Source organism: Anser brachyrhynchus (genome assembly GCF_964034855.1).
Source record: "Anser brachyrhynchus genome assembly, chromosome: 11".
NCBI lineage: Eukaryota > Metazoa > Chordata > Aves > Anseriformes > Anatidae > Anser > Anser brachyrhynchus.
Window position 1 is genome coordinate 399,267 of NC_137706.1, and position 16,878 is coordinate 416,144.

At 42.5% G+C, this 16,878-nt stretch overlaps 1 protein-coding gene across 1 annotated transcript in view; it reads left to right on the plus strand.

Annotated features, from left to right (window-relative positions):
- Positions 1-7,494: 7,494 nt before the first annotated feature.
- Positions 7,495-16,878, plus strand: part of FAM227B (family with sequence similarity 227 member B) — a 233,305-nt gene continuing 223,921 nt past the window's right edge. Inside the window, exons 1-2 of the mRNA XM_080607961.1 lie at positions 7,495-11,460; positions 16,172-16,735. The gene's annotated coding sequence lies outside the window, so the exon portion shown is untranslated. The remainder of the gene's footprint in view (positions 11,461-16,171; positions 16,736-16,878) is intronic.

A 16,878-nucleotide genomic window follows, 5' to 3' on the forward strand; every position in this document is an offset into this window, starting at 1 on the left:
ATAGGGCTAATATACCCCTTGTCGTGGCCAGCCACCTTGTTCTCACCGCTGGACACGCCGGGGATCCCTCGCCTCCCTCAGGTCGTCTCCACAGCGCCACCTGCTCGCCGGGTGGGTGCTTCCCAAGTGCATTCCCAAAAGTTGGGCTCCCTTTTTCCGGTGGTTCCCCTGGCTCAAGGCAGTGCCATCAGCTGGGGTTGAGTCAACCCTAGGTGCTAAGTAAGAGAAGGAAGTGGGGAGCCACAGAATTGCCTTGAGCAGCTGCTGGTACAGGTGAATAGGAGGCAGAAATTTATTCAGGAAAGGATAAATCTGTCGTAATGCATTGTTCTGACAAATATTCAGTCAGTGTTTGAGAAAAAACAATTTTATAACTGTTTGGCCCATGATCTTCTTAAATTGTGCCATGAATTGTGCAATAGTTCTATAAAAACTTTTCAGATCTGCCAGCATTGTAGGATGCAATATAAAGCCACGATCTGTGAGATTTAGAAAGTGCACAGTTTTACTCCTGGAAGTAGCTTCACTATGAGTGCAGTTACACATGTACTTAATACACACAAGCTCTGTTTGAGACCTCGTATGTACAAGGATTGGCATCTCAAACACACGGCACTGGTCAGACTGGTACATTCATAGACAGCCAGGGAGGGGTTTACGGCATGCCTACAAGCTGTCCAGCATGCGCTTTGAAGGTCTCATGAGGAAAACATGAGGAGATCTCTTTGGTGGTGTCCTGTTTTATCACATTCCTTGATGAACCAAGGGCTGTATACAAAACAGTAAGCAATATGAACAAAAACGGGCAATGTGAACATCGCCTTCAGTTCATCACCAATTAGTTCAGCTAATTTTAAATATGCATACGAATTCAATATAATGAAGTGGAGTCCAAAAGTCACTAATTCAACTCTTTGAAAGCGTGTTCCTTTTTTGACCAAACTGTAGTACCACGACCTTATTTATATACTTTTGCAGAAAACATAGCTGAATGACTATTCTGGTTTGGAATGCGTCACTTTGAGTACTCATGCTCCTGAAACTTTTACAGGCCTCAAAATCAGCAGTGACAAAGTGGCAAGAAGGTGTTCCACCAAGAATCTAGTTAAATTGTCAAAAAACAAAAACAAAAACAAACACGATATTTTAAACAATTTTCTTAATATTCACTAGATGGCAGCTGATCTTCAAGAATGGCTGTATTTCTCCTTGCAGATCTGATAATTTCAAGTCATCGGTTCTTGGAGAAACTGATTGTAGTCCAGCATTGTCTTCACTCTGTTTCAAATATCAAACTGAAATACCAGCACAGTGAGTGTTCAGATCATTTTCAGCTTCATTACTGTTTCCGCTTTTTTGTATTGGGTTTATTGCTGTTTATTTCTGGGAAAGAATGTTCTTTTACTGTTTACTTTTATATTTAGTGGGCCAGGTGTACTTCTTTTTAAGGACAACTTAAAATACTTGAATGATATTCTAAAGAGATGGAATAATATTTCTGTTTTTCTTTTGGATATACCTGTTGATTTTTGGTAGAATAAAATATTGTTCATCATTCCCAATTTATTATAGCTCACAAAATAAAAATAGCTGTGTCTTGCTACAATAATTATCTGCATACAAAGTAAATAAGATATTAAGCTGAATATATTTTTGGTAAGTTTGATTATATCTTGTATGTATCATAATAGTTAACAAATTAACAGTGTCTTTAATGTAGTTTTTCTTAATGACAAATGAATTTTGAAATGTTTGTTAATTGTCTATAAATCAAATAAAGATAGCTCAGAGTGGGTAGATGGCATGTATATACTTTAGAGCAGGATTTTAGTGTCTAGTGGAGGTCTTCTGGCCAAATATAAATGCTGTATTGTAATTATGCTAGATATTGTGCATTTAAAGCACCAGGTTCAGTTTTAACAAAACTTCATAGATAATTTGTAAAGATGTGCTTAAAGGAGTAAAATGAGCTCTTGTATGTCCGCATGTTTTTATGGGAGGGCCACCCTCAATTTGTTCACTTAACTTTCCAGTGAGCATCCAGCCTTGTATCTTTATAAGGAAAATGTTCTCATTGCATTTAGTAGTAATTTTGGATGTACAAGGCAGGAGACGTTAGGCCCTGCATTTCTCGAAGAAAGTGTGGAAAATCTCTGACTGCTGACAAACTGTTATCATGACATTACTGCACCTTAGGTAACATTCACGTTGCACCTCTGCTGGAAGTTACTGCCCTCAGTATCAGAAAAGAATATGTGCCTGCACCTGAATTATTTCAGAGGAGAGTCTGGTGTCTTTGCTTAAGTTGGCAAGTAAATGATTTTATGCTATTCAATATAGGAATGAGAGCAGACTGTGGAGAATGACAGAAGAACCGTACAAGACTGAGAGACTTAGCAATAAAATGGCAGATGAAATTTAGTTTACATTAATGTGAAGTGATGCACAAAGGGAATAGCCCTCCTAGAGTGCCCTTTATAGAAGTGGGATAGAAGGCAATAAGAATGATCAAAGGTATGGAATGGCTTCTGAGCAAGGAATGACTAGAAGTAGGCTGTAACTACTCAACATAAAAAGAGAAAACTTTGAGGTGACTATGGAAGAGATCTGCAAAATTGTGACTTGGATAGCAAATGCCAGCTTTAAGGGTCTCTTCCAATGCCAGAATAACTGATGGTACTTAAACCTACGTTCAAAACAAAGAAAAAGAGGTCATCCATCATATGGTGGGTAGTAGATCTGTAGAACTTCTCTGAAGGATGCTGTGGATGGAAAACTGTTGGTACATGGGGAGACTGGACAAGTATTTAGAAAAGACTGCTGCTCATGAGAGTTCTCAGGGTTGAGAAGGTCTGTGTGAGAAGAGAGCTCAGAGGATTGCTGAAGAGCCATGCTCACACTGGTGTCAGAAACTTCTGCAAGCTGAAACGGCTGGAAATTGGGAGTCTATGAAAAAGAAAGTGTCATGCGCACTTATTCTGACTGTCCATTTCTGACCATTGTTCACAGTTTTTTTCTGTTTAAAGGCACATTCTTAAAGTATCATGTTTATTCCTTAAATTCTGCAAAGAATTCTACAAAGGTAATTTGCTTCAGACATGTAAAATGGTAGGTACGTGCTCTGTACCAACATTCTTCCTCTTAGAAAATCCCATATAGTCATCCCTAGTAGTTGTCTGATTCCTTTGTCCCTCAGTTCAACATGCTAACCTGACAGAAAACTTCTCTTTAATTTTGTGATGTGTGCGTGTGTGGTGAGATGAATCGGTTTGTTAGAGAACAGGGTCAGTATAAGGGAGGAAAGCTGCTCTCTTGTTCTAAAAGTCCCAGGAAGTTTTTGTGGAAATCAGTACTTTCCATGGAATATTTTCACTTCAGTAAATATATTTTGGCAGTAATATCTCACCAGGTATATAGAGGGTTTATGTAGAAGAAGCTTTTTGATCTAGGGTTTTCTTTTGGACACTAGTCTAATTGGCACAAATTGTATGTTAGGCACAATGTTAATAGTTACCATTACTACATTTCCATTGCATGCTTCCAAAAGGCAGCCAGTCCAATACCATTTATATTTTTTTTTTTACTGCTTGTCAGAGAAACAGAATTGGGACAGCTGTCTAATTCTCATTGAATGGAATGCAGAATATTTGCTTCCAGTTTTAAAACAAGGAAACAATACTCTGAGCATTTCTTGTGATTAGCAATGGTTATTACTAATTCTTCCCATTAGAAAATAATTTTTGGAAATGCACTGGAACTTAGGTGATTTACGTAACATATAGTGTCCTTTCAAAGCATATTAATATTGCAATAGCAATCCTGTAGTGTTTTATTCACAGGATCACAGAATCATCTAGGTTGAAAGAGACCTCCAAGATTACCTAGTCCAACCTCTGACCTAATACTAACAAGTCCTCCACTAACCCATATCACTAAGCTCTACATCTAAATGTCTTTCAAAGACCTCCAGGGATGGTGACTCAACCACTTCCCTGGGCAGCCCATTCCAATGCCTAATAACCTTTTCAGTAAAGAAGTTCTTCCTAATATCCAAACTAAACCTCCCCTGGCGCAACTTTAGCCCATTCCCCCTCATCCTGTCACCAGGCACGTGGGAGAATAGACCAACCCCTACCTCGCTACAGCCTCCTTTAAGGTAGCTGTAGAGTGCGATAAGGTTGCCCCTGAGCCTCCTCTTTTCCAGACTGAACAATCCCAGCTCCCTCAGCCGCTCCTCGTAAGACTTGTTCTCCAGACCTGTCACCAGTTTCGTTGCCCTTCTCTGGATTCGCTCGAGCACCTCCATGTCCTTCTTGTAATGAGGGGCCCAAAACTGAACACAGTACTTGAGGTGCGGCCTCACCAGAGCCGAGTACAGGGGGACAATCACTTCCCTAGACCTGCTGGCCACACTGCTTCTTATACAAGCCAGGATGCTGTTGGCCTTCTTGGCCACCTGAGCACACTGCTGGCTCATATTCAGCCGACTATCAACCAACACTCCCAGGTCCTTCTCTACCAGGCAGCTTTCCAACCACTCATCTCCCAGCCTGTAGCGCTACTTGGGGTTGTTGTGCCCCAGGTGCAGGTCCCGGCACTTGGCCTTGTTGAACTTCATACAGTTGGCCTCAGCCCATCGGTCCAGCCTATCCAGATCATCCTGCAGAGCCTTCCTACCCTCGAGCAGATTGACACATGCACCTAACTTGGTGTCGTCTGCAAACGTACTGAGGGTGCACTCGATCCCCTCATCCAGATCATCGATAAAGATATTAAAGAGAACTGGCCCCAGTACTGAGCCCTGGGGGACTCCACTAGTGACCGGCCTCCAACTGGATTTGGCTCCATTTACCACAACTCTTTGGGCCTGGCTACCCAGCCAGTTTCTAACCCAACAAAGCGTATGCCAGTCCAAGCCAAGAGAAGCCAGTTTCTTGAAGAGAATGCTGTGAGAAAGGGTGTCAAAAGCCTTACTGAAGTCAAGGTAGACCACATCCACAGCCTTTCCCTCATCCACCAAGCACGTCACTTTGTCATAAAAGGAGATCAGGTTCGTCAAGCAGGACCTGCCTTTCATAAACCCATGCTGACTGGGCCTGATCGCCTGGTTGCCCTGCAAATGCCGTGTGATGACACTCAAGATAATCTGCTCCATGAGCTTCCCTGGCACTGAGGTCAAACTAACAGGCCTATAGTTCCCCGGGTCTACCCTCCGGCCCTTCTTATAGATGGGCATCACGTTTGCTAGCCAAAGGCAAGGGATGTAATCAGAATTTGCATATTGATTGTCATTTGGAATAAACGCTGGATGGGACTATTCCTCATGAATTAGTCAGTTCTCTTGTCAAAACAGTTTGTACTTAGGGCCACTACAAGTTCTGGTACTTTAACACAGAGCTTGGTTGTGTGTAATGATGTTCTTTACTTTTTGAATTTAGCTATATGTGAAGCTCTACAAAACTGTTTCCACTCCTCTATAAAATTATCAAATTTGTAATTTTAGCAAGGTTAAAACATCAGTTTAATGGTCTTAAAAGGATAATTACAATGACATAATGTCTAAATGTCATAGGACAGTTTAAGTTCTAGTTCACGGTTTCTGAAGTGCTTTTAAGAATATTTCATCATCTGAAATTCTGAAGCAGAAGAATGGCGCTGTACTCCATTAGTCAATTTTCAGTGGGTTTTGTTTTTCATTTATGCAAGTTTTCAGCTCTGCTTCTGTGAAAACTAGCTTGATGCAATAATGCTTTGCAGACGAAATTTTTAGCTAAGTTCTTTCACATGAGTGATATGTATGCAGTTTGAACAGATACTGTCTTCCGTTTAAATTACTGGATGGTAAGCAGTTAATTTTATTGCTGATATGTATTTCCAGTAAAATGGATAAGCTGTTTTCTTTTATAAAACAGTAGACTGGATAAAAATGTTCATGTAGTTTGTTTGGTTTAATGATCATTCTATCACATGGATGTACTTCTAGAAAAAATATTTACTCTGTCCTTGCTTGGAAATTCAGTTATAAATTACTTCCCTTATTCCTGTTTTGGTGGCTCACACAGAAACATATTAAAATATTTGTTAGAACAGTTCTAAACTGCATAAGATTTAATAAAATTCCTGCACATGCTTTCACTGATTTTCCTTGTAAAAGGAGGACAAGAATTCTCGGAGAGGTAATACTAGGATTTAGTTTTAATAATGTTTATTTTCTCTATTCAGTATACTTAATTATGAGTATGTTGATTAAAGATAGTTATATTAATTCACAGAATCACAGAATCGTCTAGGTTGGAAGAGACCTCCAAGATCATCTAGTCCAACCTCAGCCCTAACACTAACAAGTCCTACACTAAACTGTATCACTAAGGGCTACATCTAAACGTCTTTTAAAGACCTCCAGGGATGGTGACTCAACCACCTCCCTGGGCAGCCCATTCCAGTGCCTAACAACCCTTTCAGCAAAGAAGTTCTTCCTAACATCCAACCTAAACCTCCCCTGGCACAACTTTAGCCCATTCCCCCTCGTCCTGTCACCAGGCACGTGGGAGAATAGACTAACCCCCACCTCGCTACAGCCTCCTTTAAGGTAGCTGTAGAGAGCGATGAGGTCTCCCCTGAGCCTCCTCTTCTCGAGGCTAAACAACCCCAGCTCCCTCAGCCGCTCCTCGTAAGACTTGTTCTCCAGACCTGTCACCAGCTTCATTGTCCTTCTCTGGACTCTCTCAAGCACCTCCATGTCCTTCTTGTAGCGAGGGCCCAAAACTGAACACAGTACTCAAGGTGCGGCCTCACCAGAGCCGAGTACAGGGGGACAATCACTTCCCTAGACCTGCTGGCCACACTGCTTCTTATACAAGCCAGGATGCTGTTGGCCTTCTTGGCCACCTGAGCACACTGCTGGCTCATATTCAGCTGCCTATCAACCAGTACTCCCAGGTCCTTCTCTACCAGGCAGCTTTCCAACCACTCTTCTCCCAGCCTGTAGCGCTGCTTGGGGTTGTTACACCCCAGATGCAGGTCCCGGCACTTGGCCTTGTTGAACTTCATGCAGTTGACCTCAGCCCATCGGTCCAGCCTATCCAGATCCTCCTGCAGAGCCTTCCTTCCCTCGAGCAGATCGACACACGCACCTAACTTGGTGTCATCTGCAAACTTACTGAGGGTGCACTCGATCCCCTCATCCAGGTCATCGATAAAGATATTAAAGAGGACTGGCCCCAGTGCTGAGCCCTGGGGGACTCCACTAGTGACCGGCCTCCAACTGGATTTGGCTCCATTTACCACAACTCTTTGGGCCCGGCCATCCAGCCAGTTTCTAACCCAGCAAAGCATACGCCAGTCCAAGCCACGAGCAGCCAGTTTCTTGAGGAGAATGTTGTGGGAAACGGTGTCAAAAGCCTTACTGAAGTCAAGGTAGACCACATCCACAGCCTTCCCCTCATCCACCAAGCGCGTCGCTTGGTCATGGAAGGAGATCAGTTTTGTCAAGCAGGACCTACCTTTCATAAACCCATGCTGACTGGGCCTGATCGCCTGGTTGCCCTGCAAATGCCGCGTGATGACATTCAAGATAATCTGCTCCATGAGCTTCCCTGGCACTGAGGTCAAACTAACAGGCCTATAGTTCCCCAGGTCTACCCTCCGGTCCTTCTTGTAGATGGGCGTCACATTTGCTAGCCGCCAGTCGACTGGGACCTCCCCTGATAGCCAGGACTGCCGATAAATAATGGAAAGCGGCTTGGCCAGCTCTTCCGCCAGTTCGCTCAGTACCCTCGGGTGGATCCCATCTGGCCCCATCGACTTGCATACATCCAAGTGTTGTAGCAGGTCGCCAACCATTTCCTCATGGATAGTGAGGGCCACATCCTGCTCCCCATCCCCTTCCACCAGCTCAGGGTACCAGGTATCCGTAGAACAACCAGTCTTGCCGCTAAAGACTGAGGCAAAGAAAGCATTGAGCACCTCAGCCTTTTCCTCATCTTTTGTAACTAAGTTTCCCCCCACATCCAGTAAAGGATGGAGATTCTCCTTAGTCCTCCTTTTTGCGTTCATGTATTTGTAAAATCGTTTTTTGTTATCTTTAATGGCAGTAGCCAGATTGAGCTCCAGATGAGCTTTGGCCTTTCTAATTTTGTCTCTGCACAGCCTCGCAACATCCTTATAGTTCTCCTGAGTAGCCCCCCCTCTTTTCCAAAGATTATAAACCCTCCTTTTTCTCCTAAGCTCGAGCCACAACTCTCTGCTCAGCCAGGCCGGTCTAGTTCCGCGTCAGCTCGTCTTTGGGCACGTGAGGACAGATCGCTCCTGAGCCATTAAGATTTCCTTCTTGAGGAGTGCCCAGCCTTCCTGGACTCCTTTGCCCTTCAGAACCTCCTCCCAAGGGACTCTGCCAACCAGTGTCCTGAACAGCTCAAAGTATGCCTTCCGGAAGTCCAAGACAGCGGTTTTACTGGTCCCCGTCCTGACTTCACCAAGAATAGAGAACTCTACCATTTCGTGGTCACTCTGCCCAAGACAGCTTCTAACCACCACATCTCCCACCAGTCCTTCTCTGTTTGTGAACAGAAGGTCTAGCGGGGCACCTCCCCTGGTAGGCTCTCTAACCAGCTGCATCAGGAAGCTATCTTCCACGCTCTCCAGAAACCTCCTAGACTGCTTTCTCTGGGCTGTGTTGTGTTTCCAGGATATGTCTGGGAAGTTGAGGTCCCCCACGAGAACAAGCGCTGACGATTTCGCGGCTTTTGCCAGCTGCCTGTAGAACTCCTCATCCATCTCCTCATCCTGGTTTGGCGGGGTCTATAACAGACCCCCACCAGGATGCTTGCCTTGTTGGCCTTCCCGCTGATCCTAACCCATAGGGACTCAACCTTATCATTCCCAGCCTCAAGTTCCTCAACATCTAAACACTCTCTAATATAGAGAGCCACACCACCACCCCTTCTGTGCTGCCTGTCCCTTCTGAAGAGCCTATAGCCAGACATTGCAGCACTCCAGTCATGAGTGGTCCCACCACGTTTCCGTGATGGCAACCAAGTCATAGCCTTCCCGCTGCACGATGGCTTCCAGCTCCTCCTGTTTGTTGCCCATGCTGCGTGCATTAGTGTAGATGCACTTCAGTCGGGCCATTGCCTTCTTCCCCGGCTTTGCCATTGTTCCCCCCGGCACAGCTCCAACAGGCCTTCTTTCAGCCCCGTCCCCCTTCTTTCCTAGTTTAAAGCCCTCTCAACGAGCCCTGCCAGCTCCTGGGCTAGGATCCGTTTTCCCCTTAGAGATAGGGACCCGTCTGCGGCCATCAGGCCGAGTGCCGAGTAAAGCGCCCCATGGTCAAAAAACCCAAAATTTCTGTGTTGGCACCAGCCTCTGAGCCACATGTTAATCAGGTGGGCTTTCCGTGTCCTCTCGGTACCCCTCCCTGCTACTGCAGGGATAGATGAAAACACCACCTGCACTCCCGCTCCAGCCACTAACCGTCCCAGTCCCCTAAAGTCCCATTTGATAGCCTTCAGGCTTCTCTCATCAATATCATCACTGCCAGCTTGGACTATCAAAAGAGGGTAGTAGTCAGAGGGGCGAACCAGGTTGGGAAGCTTCCTGGCAATATCCCTGACCCTGGCCCCAGGGAGGCAGCAGGCTTCCCTACGGGTAGGGTCAGGTCGACAAACAGGGCCCTCTGTTCCCCTGAGAAGGGAGTCGCCTACTACGATCACCCTTCTGTCTTTCTTGGCGGAGGCAGTCTTGAGGCGTGGCGTCGGCTTCCTCGCCCTAGGCATCCTCCTGGGTAGACTTTCTACCTCATCCTCACCCACCGGTCTCTCAATCTCCAGGGCCTCAAATCTGTTGCGTAAGGGCACCTGGGAAGGTGGGGCCGGTAGGGGGGGGCGTTGCCTGAAAGGTCGAGCAGGGACCTGTCTCCATCCCTCCTCAACTCCTAAGTCGCCTCCCTCTGCCCGACAGTGACAGGCAGGGGGTCCATCCCCATTTGGGGTGTCTCACCCCGGTACCTCTCCTTCAGGCCCTGCAGGGAGTCACTCCACCAGTCTATCTCCCGCTCACACTCCCTAATAGCCCTCAACCTCTCCACCTCCTCTTTGAGTTCTGCCACCAGGCGGACCAGGTCATCCACCTGCTCGCACCTCACACACACGGCGCCTTTGCCTCCCTCAGATGGCAGAAACAGGCTCAGGCAGTCCCTGCACCCAGAGACCTGAACTGCCGCATTGTTGAGCAGGCAGTCAGTCTGGGTGGCTACAGACTTTCTAGAGAAAGTGCTCTGCCTGGTGAAGACCATCGCAGCCCGGCTAGCAGTCGACAGCCGTTATAAGATGTTGTTCTTATGGGCGGGGGGAAACTCTGCCCTCTCCGCCCTCCCTGCTTGCCCTGCCTGCGCGAACTGCCGCGCAAACTGCCGCGCCACGCCCTGTTTGCCCGCCCTGTTCGCCGCGCTCCCTAGGGGCTGCTTTTGAACGGCCGGGGAGGGGCGCTGCTGGCTCCGCCTACGCCTCGTCAGCCTCCCTCGCGGGGGCTGCGGGGTCCTGGCGCCTAGCTCGAGCGGCCTCGATGTCGGAAAAAAAGCCCTAGCTGTCCCGATCCCCCGCTCCGCTGCAGAACGCGTCTGCCCCGGAGCCGATTGCCTCGGCAAGTTCAAATTCACACCTCTCATATAGCCTAATATTGAGAGGGTTGAAAATGAGGATTTTTTAAAGGTTGTATTACTGCCATGTATCCTTATGGAAATGAGGCAACAGTTGTTCACTGCAGGAAGAGAATTAAGCATGTGGTTTAGACAGAAATAGAAAAAAAAATAGAGGGAAAAAAAAACAAAACAAAACAAACAAACAAAAACAAACCAAAAACAAACAAGCAGCCTAATTGTGGGAGGTGTACAAGCACCTTAACTTCCCAAGACAACTGAGGTCTTGGCATTACCTAAGAAATGCCAATTATGTTGGAAAATTTGACTTCAACTTATTACCAGTAATTTGATACAGATATACCACACGCAGTGTTAAATCTTGAATTCTGTTAAACTATTGTGTTCTGTACTGAGTACAATGTATTTAGCTTTTCTGCTATACCAATTGTCTTTCATGCATCAAATACGCTACAGTATTAATAGAAGTCATCTGTGTTCCTCAAAAGGAAGAAATGACAATCAAAGTAGAAAGGGACCAAGACAGCAAAGAAAGGTCAGGAATCTTGGAATAGGTTCTGTGAGGGCAGTATAGTGGAGGAAAGACTGAAGGGAAATCCAGTAGTCCTTTGAACAGAAACCTGCCATTTTTCTGTCCTTATGGTGATAGATGTTTACTTCTTATGGGAGTGTGAATGATTCTACAGCTATTAACTGAGTATGAAACATCAGAATAGTCATGCATTTTCTCCATGTTTAGGCACATCTTATACTCCAGCTGAAGAAAAGCTTCTGAAAATCCTTGGAGACAATCAGTCCAACTGCTGGTAGGAGTAATTGTCTTTTGGTAGTATGATATTTTTTTCCTCTGCCTTTAGGAGGAGTCTTCTGCCTTCAGCATTCCTCTTCCCTAAAACAAAGATCTTGGAACACAGTCATGTACAAATATCAACATTTTTTCCCTTGTCATCATCCCTTAAAATTAGATTAATTATTCTGGACTTGTATGAATTGTCACTTCTGTGTCTGTGTTTTTGCCTTTCTGTTTTCAAGCTGCTATTTTCACTTATTGCTGTTTTATAATTTTTAATGCTTCTGGAATGAGTCACCTTTTCTACTTCCCATCCCAGTGTTTGATTACTGATCTGACTGATGTGAGATAATTACGATTTACAGAGGAAGTGGAAATGATTACAACACCATCAGAAGAGTTCCGTATCTCAGAAAATGTTGCAGTGCAAAATATTTCAGAGAACTAAATACTCTTTTAAAACATACTGACTTTCAATTGCCTGGTGGTTAAGAAATGCAATCCAAGTACTCTAATGAACAGTAATGAAAGAAGATAATGAGAATTTTCAGTGATTTTTCAAGAATTTTCCTTAGCTTCTGTTATGCTGGACTATAGAATTTGAGATTTTTTCTTTGAACAAGTCAAGGTTGAAGGTTCACAAATTCAATGACAAAGCCATATTCCTAGATTTCCAGGTGTGAAGTTCAGTGGACTGGGCATGAACAGAAAGTGGTTATATTACTTCTCACACTGCTCCATCTTTAATTTCTTTGTTTCCATTTGTGCTTATAGGACTTACATCATGCTGTGCAGGCAATCAGATATATAATGAAATTCTCCTTGATGACGTGCTTGCTTTTTCACTTTTCTTTTAAAGTCAAATACTAAGTAGCAATATTTTGAATCTGTCACTTGTCTTTGTTACTGAAATTGGTGTAATCTGTGCTGGTTATGTTTCCTTAGTGTTTCATATGAATATTATTGCTGTTCTATCATTAAGTTTAGTTACTATAGAAGCTCAGATATTGCAGAAACTGAAATAACCACACTTCATTTAATTATTGTGAGTTAATGAATTCGTTCATTTTCATGGTGATTTCAAGTTATTCAGTCTGGCACGTACAGATCTATTACTGTCCAAACACCAGAAATGATTTTAAGTTTAAGATACCAAACTACATAATAACCCAAAGCAGCATATTCTTTCTGTAGTTTTGTTTTGATCCAAAACAAGAGATCACTTGAAAAATTCAGCTTCAGATGCTCAAAACTGGGATTTGAGCACTCTTATGAATTCATAACATCACTTTCTTGCCTAATAGAATTCCTTCTACTGAAAAAAAAAACTTACCAAAACCAAAAACAATCTCACTAGTTAACTGTGTATGGTTTTTATTGTTTAAAAAAATCCTGTGTATGGGCTCCAAGGGGCTGAATCTCTGGCTGGGATATTATCTACAAAACAAGTTATTAAACTGAAAATTGAAAATCATGGTTTACAACTTTCCTACTGTTTAATGTAGCACCCTAGGGGTGTTCAAACAGTTATCTCTTTGAATTGTTGGTGTTTCAAAAAACACTTTATGAAATGTTATGTTGCTGTCTTTTTTTTGCGTTGTTGGAACAGGGCATTACAGAAAAATGATGAAGCACTTAAGATGAGTCATGCCTATACACTCACTTCTAAAAATTGGTTTGTCAGTCTCTTAATGGAAATTGGACATTTTTGGTTTCTCAGGCTGTATACTACATTTATCATGAATGTTGCACTGGTTTGATGAAAGCATCTGATGCTTGCTGCAATCTGCCATTCCTCCTTTATAATCTTTAGGGATGTGACAACAGACTTTTTCAAACATCATTACATCTAGCTTCAATTAGTATGAATTGAATTTACACTATTATTTGCAAGGACCTTGTTTTTTGAATCCTTTAATGGCAGTCATCTTATGTGTTCAATAGGTCTCTCAGCATATAACTACTATCTGGAGAAGAGTTGATTTATTTCACAATAATATAGTCTGAAAATATTAGCCACCTTTGAATAGTGTGTTGCTAGCCAAAACAAGTAGAAAATGGTGTCAATTGCTTCATCCTTTGAATAAGTGCAGTAGTTTCTTTCCAAGCAAGTAAAATTTACATTAAAAGTAAAAAAAAACATCTGTAGTAGAAGTAAACGAATACGTAAGTGCATAATTTAGCAATGGCTGATACCTAATTATTAAGGGTCTCGCAGACCCAATACTCTTCTAAAGAGCAAGCTGCTTAAAACAATTCCCCTTTTCCTTTAGATAGTGCTGTGGAAGATTAATTGAATTTCATAATTACCAAATAATTGGAAACCAGTGTTCTGGTTTACATTGGGCAATTAGCAATGGCATCAAATTCAACAAAAGAAAGTGCTGGGTGCTGCACCTGGGGCATAATAATGCCAAACCCAGATACAGACTGGGAGACAGGTGACTGGAGAGCAGTTCTGCAGAAAGGGATCTAGGGGTGCTGGTAGACTGTAGGATCAACATGAGTCAGCAGCATGCCCTGGCAGCTAGGAGGGCAAACAGCATTTTGGGGTGCATTAAACCACACAGCCAGCTGGTCAGAAAAGGTGATTATCCTGCTACTACCCACGTTAACAATTCAGAGATGTTGATGACTGAAAAGGATCAAGAATGCCTTGAATTTACATGAGTTTTCCGGTGTTATCAAGATCACCTTGATTCTTTTGCAAGTATTATAGCTGTATCTCATTTTGAGAAATAATTGCTGGAAGGTCTCTTTTGACTAATAGAAAGTAGCTTTTTCTTTGATAACTTTTCCTGATGGAAGAATTATGAATTGGTCCTTTGTATGAGATCTACTTAGTGCTATGATGCAGATGTCATAATTTGACTTTGATCTTAAGTTAGCTTTTTCACTGAAGTAACTGAACAATGTTCTACTGAGAGACTCTTTTGAGATCTTACCTGGTGCTTTGAAGGTGCTTCAGGGAGTCAGCTGACTAAGCCCATGCAAAAGATGATTTGATTCAGATACCTTGATAGTTTGAAATCTCAATTATATATTCAAGTAGGAATACATCTAGCAGAACTAAAAAAGAGGCTAGAAGTATTTGCAGTAGAAATACCTCTTCCTCCAAAGGTTAGGCCTCTGTTTAACTTCTGCAATGAATAATCCCCTTGAGGTGGAAGGGCTGAAGCGTAAGAATATTACTCCAACTTTGCCATATGTGGATGGTCGCTATAACAGTCATCAGCAGTGGAAATATGTACCTGTTGTGTTTTCATTGTCTTCCCAAAGAAATCAAAAATAGACAAGAGAAGGGGGACTGATTTTTATTTCCATCTATCAAGCTATCCACATGAGCTTATGGTAATCTCCTGCATCACCCAAACTGCTGTAGCAACTTGAAAAGCATCTTGAATATTAGTAGCTTGAAGGAAATGTTGCATTTCCAAAATATCTCCCAAAGGAGGTTCCTGTCAAGAGTAGTTTCATTTGCAATTGAAAATGATGATTAAAGTTTGTGAAAGATTAAAGTGCATAATTAAAAAGCAATAAAGTTACCTGTCAAACAGAATCTTGCTAGTGGTAAACAGCTTTTTGTTACCATTGTGCTGAAGTATGGTCTCTGAAGCAACATTAGTGAAATTCACCTGCTGAGGTTGGTGGAGCTGCATCCTGTCACAGCAGATCTGAATTTAACTTCAAACGTCCTTGTATATGATAGTTAATAAAATATGAATATATTTCTCCCTAGAATACAACTGGTTAAAAACTGTATTTGTTTATTATATAAAGGTGTAACCATAGAAGTAGAACTATTAAAATTGTTGATAGATTAATATAAACGTCCCGCTCTGTTCTCTTGAATAAAACAGATTCTGTAGTTCAGAAAACTCTTGCCAAAGTGTTTGCCCTTCAAAGTAAGAAGAAATTTTATGGCATCTAAACTTATCTCAAAGGAAACTTTTTCCCCAGGAAATTCTACAGAATCAGAACTTCTAAGATAAATAACTTGTAAATTATATTTAGCTTTCATCTGACCCACAGTTTATAGAGTCCAGAATTGCAATCCAGTGGAGTAAGATGTGTTGCTGAGTATACTTAGTAAAGGCATTTTTAGTGAAAATATCTAGAGCGTATTCTTAAAGCATGTTAATTTATGTATGTAAATTATGACTAGGGAACTACACTCATGAGACATAAGTACTGGTGCTCTCCCATAGCTCCAAAGGACTGAAAGGGATAATTGAATAGACTTGAAAATTAATTATTTTGGTTTGAATTATCTAAGTAAATTTGGTTATTGAAACAACACTCAGAAAACTAAAAGTTCTTTCAGAAAAGATTGGAAAAATAAAATGAAAGATCTCAGAAACGCTTTTCCCTGAGACATGAAGTATATGTTTTACCCAGTTAGTTTTTTTCCATTTTTAAGCTTTTTGTTAGTCTTTCAAAGCTCTTCGAGGTTGTGCTAGGGTTTTTATTTTCCCCTCTTAAGAAAACAAGGGATCAGACTGTCTTCTGTACCCCTTTCAAGATTAAATTCACTCCATTGAACTCCACAGCTGGATGATTCAGCCATAGTTGCTTCCTACAAGTTATGGGGCTGAGTAGTAGCTTGCTCTGAACCAGCCATCGACTATTACCTTTAGCAAACTCAGCAAGAGGTTGAGACATAAGGTCAAAATCCGTAGCAGTCTATTTGCTCCACTGCTTATAGACAATTTTTTTTTTTTTTACAGTAGAAGCAGCTGCTCAGTTGGTGATCATTTCTCCCAGAGAATTCATCAGAAAAATGTCACAGACTTCAGCGAGGGTTGGCCGGAGCCCTGGCAGCCAAACTAGGAACAATGCCTACATTGCGCAGAACAGAATGTAGCCATTCATATTTGCATGAAGCTTGTGGATTCCTACTGTGGAAGTGCCTGTGAAAATGACTATGCATTTAGTTCTCAAATTAATATTGGCCGATCAAATTGTGTTTAAGACTGAGTGCATTTTTAAGCATTTGCTCTGCTAAAGGCTCTGTTCTAGACTTTGAGGTTTGAAAGTCTATCTAGAATAGTTGCAGTTCATCCATGTCACTAATCAAGGTTCTATTTTTCAGCTCCTATGGATGTATTGTCCTCTGTCTGCTGGTTAGAATTTGTGGTCCAAAATGATACTGCCTTTGTATTTACAAAGGGGAAGGAAGTATTCTTGCAAGAGTTGAAAACGGTGATTAAAATATTTTCTTGTTCTTTTAAGGAGGAGCTGAGGATCTGTTCTGTTAATCATGTGATATCTATAAGAATGACATTGACAAGGTAAGAGAGAGTAAATAGTGGGCTGGTACAGACACCTTGTGAGAACACCTACCCAAAGTAGCTGTCCGTTCTTACTACATTCCACGTTCAGGACAGAGTAGATACATAGTGTCCCGGCTTCAGATTCCTCTGAATCTCTCAGT